Source organism: Macaca mulatta, chromosome 1 (genome assembly GCF_049350105.2).
Source record: "Macaca mulatta isolate MMU2019108-1 chromosome 1, T2T-MMU8v2.0, whole genome shotgun sequence".
Taxonomy (NCBI): Eukaryota; Metazoa; Chordata; class Mammalia; order Primates; family Cercopithecidae; genus Macaca; species Macaca mulatta.
Genome location: NC_133406.1, coordinates 219,490,443 through 219,501,164, shown reverse-complemented (window position 1 = coordinate 219,501,164; position 10,722 = coordinate 219,490,443). Strand labels below are relative to the sequence as shown.

At 52.0% G+C, this 10,722-nt stretch overlaps 1 protein-coding gene across 6 annotated transcripts in view; it reads left to right on the top strand.

The window, feature by feature from the left end:
• Positions 1-830: 830 nt before the first annotated feature.
• Positions 831-10,722, top strand: part of ALPL (alkaline phosphatase, biomineralization associated) — a 70,406-nt gene continuing 60,514 nt past the window's right edge. For 4 of the 6 annotated variants that reach the window (XM_077996192.1, XM_077996186.1, XM_015130217.3 and 1 more), the window contains exon 1: positions 1,314-1,405. The gene's annotated coding sequence lies outside the window, so the exon portion shown is untranslated. Of the gene's footprint in view, positions 1,022-1,313; positions 1,406-10,722 lie in introns of those variants that run through there. The other 2 variants (XM_015130212.3, XM_077996176.1) reach the window with 2 other exon arrangements.

Sequence of the window (10,722 nt, the reverse complement as noted above, 5' to 3'; positions counted from 1 at the left end):
CTCCAGCCTCAGTTTTCTCCTTATGATCTTCAGGGCAAAGGTGGCTTCAGGAAGACTGGGACTTAGATGCCGAGGAAGGCAGGGCTCCCGGGGAATCACAGTCTGCGCCTTCAAATATCTGACTGGCTTCAAATTTCTGACTGGCACAGATTGTTCCAGACAGTCCCAAGGGCCACTGAGAAGACCCTCCGGTTAGGAGTCAGTGAGCTCTCCGTCACTGGAGGCATTCAAACAGAGCCTGCGGACTTCTCACTACGAAGCTGTCCAGAGAATTCAGTGCTCAGAGGAAAGGAGTGGTTATTCCATCAGAGGTGGAGGTAGTTCCCCAGGAGCGGGAGCAGGGCCTGTAGCACCCAGCATCTGCCCCCGGCTCCCATCTATCCGGGATTTTAGCGTTTCCTCTGTAGTTTTCAAGGACTGTCTCATATGACTCTTGCACCAGCGAGAGGCCAGGGGAGATGGTGCCTGCCTCTTAAAGAGGGGCAGGCTGGTCCACATAGGTCAGGTGACTTGACCAAGGTCACCAGAGCAGAGTTTTGAACTTGAGCTGTCTGACTCCACTGCCTGGGAAGTGCCTGTCCCTCCTTTGGCATCCAGGGAGCATGTCCTGGGGCTCTGACTGGTACATAGCCGTATACCTGCCCGGGCCCTTTACGTCTCTACAGAGAGAAAGAGGGAAGGCCCCATGTCTAGGGGGTGGTTTCCCTCCAGATGCCACCCCTCCGAGGTCCCCTTCTGCTTCTTCTTGCGGTAGCCAGGGAGGCAGCCCACGGGCAGGGAAGCGGGGGTGGAGGTGGAGAGTCAGAGGTGCACGTGGACAGAGACAGAGAGACAGGGACACGTGGGCAGAGACGGATAAAGACAGAGACCCAGAGAAAGCCAGATATATTGACAGACAGAGACAGACGCCAGAGAGGAAGGCAGACAAAGACAGACGGGTAGAGACAAAGACTCCCACCAAGAGACGCAGAAGAAAGATGCCGACGGTAAAGACAAAACAGGAGTCGCACGCAGGGAGCGGGTCAGGGCCCAGGCTCGCTGAGAGGAAGGGCCGCGTTGGGGCAGCCCGGAGGCAGAGCCCGAGAGCGCGGGGCGAGCGAGGGACGCCAGGGCCGCGCCACCCCAGCCAGTTCCTAGCTCCGCTCCCGGCAGGGGGCGCCCTGGCCTCGTGGCACGACCCGCCTGCCGGGCGCGGGGCTCGGGCCGGGGGCGGGGCCGGGCTGGGGAGGGGTTGGGGGAGGGGGCGGGCTGCCCGGGCCTCGCTCGGGCCCCGCGGCCGCCTTTATAAGGCGGCGGGGGAGGTGGCCCGGGCCGCGTTGCGCTCCCGCCACTCCGCGCCCGCGATCCCGGCTCTGCGCTCCCACGCGCTTGTGCCTGGACGGACCCTCGTCAGTGCTCTGCGCAGGTAAGGACTCGATGCTGCCCCGCGCCCCGGCTCCCCAGGGCCTCCGCGGATGTGGTGTATGCTCGGCCCCTTCTGCATCCTCAGCTGGCCTCGTGTTGAACTTTAATGGGAGGGCCGGGGTCTCCAGCGCCACGCCGCCCACAGCAGCCCATTCGGGACGCCCGGCAATTGGTCCTGTCCCTGTCCTCCCGCGCATCCCAAGCTCCCGGCGCGCGCTCTGGGCGGGACAGGAGATTGGACGTGGCGCCCGCAGAGCCGGCGAACTCAGGGGACTGCGCTCGGGACCGCCCTGCAGTCCCAGGGTCTCCTACCTCCCGAGCCGCTGTCTGGGACCCTGCCCTCTGTCTGGGCACCTGCCCTTGGTGCCCCGTGACTGAGCCCCTCCTGGTGCCTCCTTAGCTGTAGCTCTAGAGACTTGGACTGCCAACCCCCAGGCCTCGTGCCTGGCGCCCTCCCAGGCGTCCCACCTGACCCGGTGGGGTCTAAAGCAGTTTGGTTTGGGAGGAGGAGAGGGAGGGAGGCGCTTGGAATGGGGGGCATGGGGGGAGGAGACAGGACACCATGGGGGGGAGGAGACAGAGGACACCCGCGTGGGCGTCTGAGAGTGGGCACCCACTGTGGGCACCGCAGCTGTGGGGCAAAGCTCTGGAGCCCGCGAAACTGAAGGAGCCTGCCGCCCTCTTTGGGCTGTGCGAGGTGGGCCGCCCAGGGCTGTTTCCCTGCCCAGTCTTGGTAAGAAAGGGTTAAACGCAGGTCACAGCAGAAAGGCAGGAGGCCGAGGTAAGCCTCCCCCACTCCCCATTGTGCCTTATGATTCTTTTTCGACACACAATGGGGTTGAAGGCGGGGCCTTTATAAAGGCCTCTGGGTGGAGGGTGAAAATCATTGAGATCAAAAGAGGGGGCGATTCTCAGGCCAGGAAGGGCTCTGGGCCCTGGGAACAATCAGAGACCCCTCAGGTGGGCCCAGCTGCCCAGGGAGGCAGGGGTTGGGTTCCAGTCTCAGTGTAGATAACTGCAACTATTTTTTGAAGGCCTACCGTGCGTAGAGGGACCTGCTCTGACATCTCACGTACATAATTTCATTTTACAAATGGGGAAACTGAGGCTTAGACAATTTAGGTAAGTGGTGGGACCATTGTTTGAATCCAGACTCCAAACTCTGCAACCCTAGCCTCCTACTCCCACTGTGCTGCCTAAGAGATACGGGGCTGAGCCTTGGTTTTGTCTTGGGGCTCCTCCTGGGCTTAGCCCACTCTTCCTCCACTCTCCAGTCTTTCCCTTTCCAACTCTTTAGTCCTCCCCACCTGTGGGTGTCCCCACCCTGTCCTGCCCCAGCCATCCCACTGCCTGGCCCCATGCATCTTGTTCCTCTGTCACCTTTTTCTTTCTTGAACTGAACGCCTGTGAATTCCCTCAGAAGAGGCCCCTGGACACAGCTTCTCACCATCCCAACTGGTGAAGACTAGGTTGAGTGATGATCCGGGTCTGTGTCCCTGAGCCCATTTGTAAAAAGGGGTGTGTTCCTCTCTGGGGACTATTGTGAGGAATAAAACTGAACTGAGACCAGAACAAGATGCTATCTTCATTCAGCAAATACCTAAGCATCTGCCATGTGCTAAGCTCTGTTCTAGGTGCCGGAATGCCGCAGTAAATCAGACAAAAGCTCTCTTCTGGATTGGATGTTTGCATAACAAAATTCTTTCAGGTTTTGAAACTATCAAAATTTACGGCGTAGACTTGAAATCAAGCTATTCGCAAGGAAGGAGATTAAGATGCAATCACCTGTCATCGCCCTCATTTTAGCAAAGGCAACCTCGCTGTGGGACCTGGGTTCAGTTCTGTTCCCTCTCTGTGCCTTGGCCTCCTCCCATAAGCTGTGGAGATCATTAATGCCTACCAGCGGTGAGGTCTAGATATGATGAATGCTTGCGAAGGGTTTAAGCTGGTACCTGTGCTTAAGAAAATCCTGGCTATCCCCAGCTCTCTTCTCAGCAGAAAATGAAATGCGGAGACCGGATGTTGGGTTATATCCCTGCCTCTGAACCTGTCACCCACTTCTGCCCAGGCTCTTCCCATCCTGTCAGGCTGCACATGTGGGATGGCATGGTGCCCTCCTTGCTCACACTCAGATGCCACCTTCTGTCACCATCCTAAACACAGCCTGGGCTGGGAGCGCAGAGCTCCATGATGAGATCAGCCCTGGAGCCATCATCTCTGCAGTGCTTCCTGCCCTCTGCCTGTTCTTGTTCCTCACCATGTCCCAGCTCAGGACCAAACTCAGCCCTGTTCTGTCCCATGACTTACATACCCAACATTCCCTGCAAGCTGGATATGATCTTGGAAAGGGGAAGTGAGTTGCCCAGAGGCACACAGATGCTACCTGGGGAGCTGGTCCTGTGTATCTAGAATTCCAAATCTAGCGATCTCCATGCTGTACCCATCTCTGGGAATGAGGCCTTTTAATCCAGGGAGTAGGATCCGGTAGCAGAGCCCGAGTTCTCACCTTGAAATCAGTGTGACTTGGCTTTTTAATACAAAACCCAGAGCTCCGAGAGAACATTGCTGGGAGAGTGAGCAAGCTGGGCTGAGAACCAGCACTCAGAAATCTCCATGTGGCCACAGGAATGCTGACTTGGCTTCCCAGCACCATGTCGTCGTCATTGGCAGGCTGGAGCTGGGCTTTGTGGTATGTTAGGTTTATTTTTTTTTCTTCTGGAGATGTCCTCACTTTCAGAGGGCAGTTAGGGGCAGTAGACTGGAGGTTCATTCCCAGCACTGCTATGCGACCCTGGACAAGTCACCTTCTCTTTCAGAGCCTCAGTTTTCTCATCTGCAGTATGGGTTAACATTATAATATACTTTACAGGGTCGCAGGATCATAAATAGTTTTCCAACTTTGGGCTGAACCAGCATTGATGTTATTAAGACATTCATATTTCCTGTGGAGCAATTTCAAAAGCAGTTACCTTTATCCCTACCAGGTGATCCTGAGGGCCTGAGGGAAGTCCACGTTTAGGTTACAAAAGCCTACACAGCAGGGAAAACACTGGTTTGGGGGCTGGCGTCTTGGATTCCAGTCGCCAGCTGTGTGACCTGAGGCAAATCACTTTACCTCTCTGAGCTCATAGGAGGCCCCCAACATCAAGATAGGATGCTCAGTGTCTGAAGAACATAGTCTCCATATTTTTCTGCTTCCTTGTACCAGCCCCCAGTCCCCTGCCAACACTTCGTTAATTGCTCCCAGAAAAACTCTGTGCTTAAAGGTTTCCATGCTTAAATTCTCAGCCTCACTGTGGCATGAAATCAATTGTTTGCATTGAATTTGACTTCTCAAATTTAGGGGTAAAATTTGAGATGAGAGTAGGGGGTTAGGGAGGAGATGAGGACGAAGTTAAACCAGATGTGCTTTTGTTTAATTGTAGGATGGTGGTTAAGCTGCTCAAGTATTACCATCGTTCTTTCTGAATTCCAGTAACCAGGAGTCAGGTTTCACAAAAAATTGTAGTGTTCTTTCCTGGCTGGTGTGGACTCGCCCTCTCTATTATTATTATTATTACTATTTTATATTCATCCGAGGCCACAGAGTACTGGCCAGAGAAGAGAACTCATAGATGCCCAGAATTTCAGCTGGTAGGCCTTTAGAAGCTGACTGGGTCAACTGAGCTCTTTGCACACCAGGGAGACTGAGGCCCAGGGAGGAGAAGAGGCTTGCCCAGGGTCACACAGTTGCTTAGGGCAGAGTGGAGTGGGAGTTCAGTCTCCTGACTCTAAACTACATGATCTTTCCAAAGGCAACCACTTCTCCTGTATTTGGTGTATTTCATTTCTACAGTATATTCTTAGCATAGAATGCTTTTTGAAAAACATTGTTTTTTTTTTTTTTTTTTTTTTTTTTTTGAGACGGAGTCTCGCTCTGTCACCCAGGCTGGAGTGCAGTGGCCGGATCTCAGCTCACTGCAAGCTCCGCCTCCCGGGTTTACGCCATTCTCCTGCCTCAGCCTCCCGAGTAGCTGGGACTACAGGCGCCCGCCACCTTGCCCGGCTAGTTTTTTGTATTTTTTTTAGTAGAGACGGGGTTTCACCGTGTTCGCCAGGATGGTCTCGATCTCCTGACCTTGTGATCCGCCCGTCTCGGCCTCCCAAAGTGCTGGGATTACAGGCTTGAGCCACCGCGCCCGGCCTGAAAAACATTGTTTAAGGGAGGATGCAGATCATGTGGGTTGGTGGAAAAAGATGTTAAGCTCAGGAGAGCTGAGTTGAAGTCCTTGAACTACCTCTGTGATCTTGGGCAAGTCACTTCCCCCTCTCTGAGTCTTAGATTCTTCATCTGTAAACCAAGATATCTGAGGAGTAGGAGTGGAGAGATGAGACTTCCCTAAGACTTGGAATGGGTCTAATGTGTTCAACTGGTCCCCACATATTTATAGTCTACTGTGTGCTGGGTTATGGGAGGTCCGTCACAAACTGCCTTCCCAAGGCTGCAGGGTGTGGGGGATTGTTGACTTCTGCAGTGATTAAACAACTTTAATTTAGTTGCTGGTGTTGTTAAACCAGGCAATTTCTTTTTATATAAAAATAAGGGTTTCTGGCTTCTCTTGAAAGATCAGAAGATGTGGCCATATGGGGCTTTGTCCCTGCCTGGCCACAGTGGCTGGAACTGATTAGCCAGCTGCTCCATCCACTTTACCACAGTCTCCACCATGCCCCACTGCCTCACACCAGCCCACTTGCCTCCCTGACATTACCTGCCTACCTTCTGAGCTTGTGGTTTCTGGGCTAGATGCGGTCAGGCCATGTAAGAGGGGCTCAAATTGCACTTGAATGATTGGGTGGGGCTTGGGCCAGCCCTCAGGGGGCTCAGGGTGAGACTATGGGACACGTGGACACCAGGACACCAGCCCCTCTTCCGTAGCCTGGCAACATCTACAAAACATGTCAGCTAGGTGAAGGAGCTTTCTTCCTGCTTCAGTGGTCCTCAGGAAGAGTCTGAGGGCTCTGGAGGTTTCGGAGCGATAGAGCATCTGCCTGTCAAGGCTCAGCGAGCTGAGCCCAGAGTCTAGCTGGGGACAGGCATCCCTGGGTACTTCCTTCTAAAGATTGCACAGCCCCTGCAGGGGAGAGACTCCCTTGACATCTTCCACCTTACCCCTTGCTCCCCAAGAGCCCTGTGCATTGGTGTGTCACCTCACCCTGTGCTCCCTGGTAGCCCTGGGCATCGGTGCATACCCACTTCTCAGACAGGAAACACGATCTTGCACTCTGAACCCACAGCTCTCTGTTCTACCCACTTTGCCGGGAGCCAGGGCCTGGTGATGACAGGCAGGTACCATGGTGGCTGCAGCAAGTATCTCAGAATTGCCATATCTGAACCAGAGGGTAGCACAGGAGGCTGTGAAGCCTGATGGTTACATGTGGGGGCTCTGGAGGCAGCTGCTGTATGTGAGATTCTAGGTCTCCACGAATCAGCTGCTCCAGGGGTTATGAGATGGACAAGGGAGCCTGATTGATTGTTGATTGCTGATAGTAACCTCACGTCCTCTGGTCCTTACACCTGCAGACGAGTTCAGAAACGTGCCCTGTGTGGGAAGTGGCATTTTGTGAGCACCGTTGGGTACCAGGCACTTTCACACATTACCTTTGATGCTCACCTACCCCCTACCCTCCGGCATTTTGCAGTGAAGGAGACCGAGGCTCAGAAGGCAGACATCTTACGATTACTCCTCCCCTATGTCTCTATGCCTCTCTGCTTTGACCCAGGGAAGGGAGGAGAGGACAGGCCAGAAGGTCATTTCTGGGAATAAGGCCTTGGAGACCCTGCAGTGAGGCCCTGACCCTCCAGACTTTCTGGGCCACCCCTTCCTCCTCCGCTCCAGCTTGTTTCAGAGATGCTTCTTCATCCTTCCAGAGCTCAGTTTGTCATTCAGGTGCATGAACTTTACCTGGCCAGGTCTGCAAGCTCCTGGGTGGAGCTCAGCAAATATTTTATGTTCTTTAAAAAAATTTTTAGGTGGCCAAAGCAAATTGCTTTTACTGGAAAAACCAGAAGTGCAAACTTTATTTTATTTTTGCAGAGATGGGGCCCTGCTATGTTGTTCAACCTGGGTTCAAGAAGTCTACCCACCTTGCCCTCCCAAAGTGCTGAGATTATAGGCAGGAGCCATTGTGCCTGGCCCATAAGTGCACCCTTTACAAAGATCTACCAGGTGACTCTTTTTTTAGACTGAGTCTCGCTCTATTCCCCAGGCTGGAGTGTAGTGGCGCAATCTCGGCTCACTACAGCCTCTGCCTCCTGGGTTCCAGAGATTCTCCTACCTCAGCCTCCTACGTAGCTGGGATTACAGGCACATGCAACCACACCCAGCTAATTTTTGTATTTTTAGTAGAGACGTGGTTTCACCATGTTGGCCAGGCTGGTCTCGAACTCCTGACCTCAGGTGATCCACCCACTTTGGCCTCCCAAAGTGCTGGGATTACAAGCATGGGCCACCACGCCCAACCCCAGTGACCTTTTGTTGGGTCAACCTCTTGTCTTCTCTAGTGCACCTTTACTAGGTCAGTAAAGCCACAGGGTGAGAACCCACTTAGCTCTCAGGCTGAGGTTTTCAGGCCTCTTGCTGGCTGCCACTGAGTGTCTCAGGCTTGTATTTATTTATTTTATTTTGTTGTTGCTGTTGTTTGAGACAGGGTCTAGTGGCTCTGTCGTCCAGGCTGGAGTGCAGTGGCACGATCACAGATCACTTACAGTGCAGCCTTGACTGCCTGGACTCGTGATCCTCCCATCCCAACGTCCCAAGTAGCTGGGACCACAGGCATTCGCCACCACACCCGGCTAATTTTTTTTATTACTTGTAGAGACGAGGTCTTGCAATGTTGTCCAGGCTGGTTTTGAACTCCTGGGCTCAAGTGATCCTCCTGCCTCATCCTTCCAAAGTGCTGGGATTTCAGGTGTGAGCCACTGCATCCGGCCAGCCTGGCCTTTCGGAGGATCTCTTCCCCCTCCACCTGTCTCCACCTTGACTTACCTCTCTCTCAGCATATAGGAGTTACTAACTGACCCATCTGCCACCATTCTGGTTAGAAAGTGTCTCATCTGAGGCCCATTTCCCCTCCTCCACTCCTTCTGAGCCCTTCTATAGCTGCGCTTCTTTCTCTGCCTCATTCCGCTGGTCCCTGCTATGCCACTGCTAACTAAAAGTCCATAGACTATGAGCCTGACATGTACGTACTAGGCATGGTGCTCAGTGCCTTGCCTGTAATTACTCATTTGGTCCTACAGCAGCGCTGAGTGGCAGGTGCTATTATCCCACATTACAGACGAGGAAACTGAAACACAAACTCCCCCAGCTGGGAAGTGAGAAATAGACATGTTTGTTCCCTACCATTATCCATCCAGCCAGCCAGGGCTGCTGCTTTCTCCACGATGTGAATGACATAACCCATCATCCTAGAAGAGTCAGTTCTGTATTTATCTTAAAACCATCCAATATGGAATTCATATTCTAGGTCCGTTAGCATATCAGGATATCAGAGATAAACAGGGTTCCTCTCAACAGCTTGTCCAAGCCCTCAATCACCTACGTGATTTTTCTGTGTGTGAAAATGCTGTTTTTTGTTTTTCCCCTTGACCTAATCCTTATACAGATGCTCCTTGATTTACCAAAGATTTTTGTCCTGGAATTGTAAGTTGAAAAATATCGTAAGTGGAAAATGGATATAACACCTAACCTGTTAAACATGGTAGCTTAGCCTAGCTTACCCTAAATGTGATCAGAACAGTTACATTAGCCTGTAGTTAGGCAAATCATCTTACATGAGGCCTATTTCATAATAAAGTGTTGACTATCTCATGTCAATTTCTTGGCTATACTGTACTGAATGTGAAAAACAGAATGGCTGGCTGGGTACTCAAGGTGTGGTTTCCACTGAACACTATAGCTTTTGCATCATCGTAAAGCAAAAAAATCTTAAGTGTAAGTTGGGGACAGTCTGTAATGAACATTTAAGGGCTTACGCTGTGTCCTGTGTCGGAAACTGAGCTAATCACTTTGAATGACCTTATTGTATTGAGCTCGTAATTCTGCAAACAAGGAAACAGAAGCTCAGAGAAGTTGAGTAACGTTCTCAAAGTTTGGAAAGTGCAGGTGAGACTCAAATCCAGGGTTGCCCAATCAGATTGGCATCTGGATTCAAATTTGCATGTTTGGAGACAACTCTCAGGGCACCTTGTGGTACACATTTGTTTTTCAGTGAGTGTTTGCAAATGACATGGGAGTGGGAGGTCCCGGGGGAGGAGACAGAACATAGACACACCTGGTGGGGCAGCAGCGTTTGTTCTCCCAGACAGTGGATTTTAGCCTGTTCACCCCCTCATAGGAGACGACAAGCCTACAAGGAAGCATCTTGAGAAACCCAGAGGGGACTGGGTTTGAATCCCAGCCCTGCCATTTCAAACTGTGTGACCTTCGACAAGTCCCTTTCCCTCCCTTAGCTTCTGGCTACCCTGCCCACCACGCGTGATTTATTTGAATGAGGCAAGGCCTTAGGATTTTCCGGTTTGTGGATGGTGAATAGCCAGCGTGTCTCCTGCCTCTCTCCTGCCCTGCACCCACATCAGACATCACTAGTCAACCACTGCTCGCTTTCCTTCCCAGGTTCCTTCTAAGTACAGTGTTCCGAGCAGCCATTAGCAACTAATATAAAGTTGGCACAAAAGATAAAAGGACATCCCAGAAACATATTATATTTGGTCATGGTGTGGGTGGGGGTAAGGAAGGGATAGGCCCAGGTGGCACCCAGTTCAGTGTCACGGTGCTCCTTGGTCTTCTTTTCCTTGTCTTTGGAGGAATGAAGCTAGACTGTACCAGGGCCTGCCCCAGGTGTGGGGTAGAAACCTTTTATGAGGCACACAGCTGTGTGCATGTTCAGTCCCAAGGGATGGGCAGGTTTCTGGGCCTGATCGCTGCCTAGGCTTAAAGTAAGAGTGACAAGAAAGAGGCCAGTTTCAGATCCTCCTGGAAAGAGTTAGGCCTGCCCCCTCCACCCTTTGTAATAATATCCATAGTAGTAATATGAGTTCTTGACACTGAAGGACCACTTGTTATGCACCAAGCCACTCTGCGAAATGCTTTGTTTACATTTACACATTTCATCCTTGTACCAGCCCATTTTTCAGGTGAGGAAAATGACTCAAAGAGTAATTTGCTTGGGTTTGCCCAGCTGGTAAGTGTCGGAGCTACGATTTGAATTCATATCTGTCGAACCCCGAATAAGTAACTCTTTTTTTTTTTTTTTTTTTTTTTTGAGACGGAGTCTTGC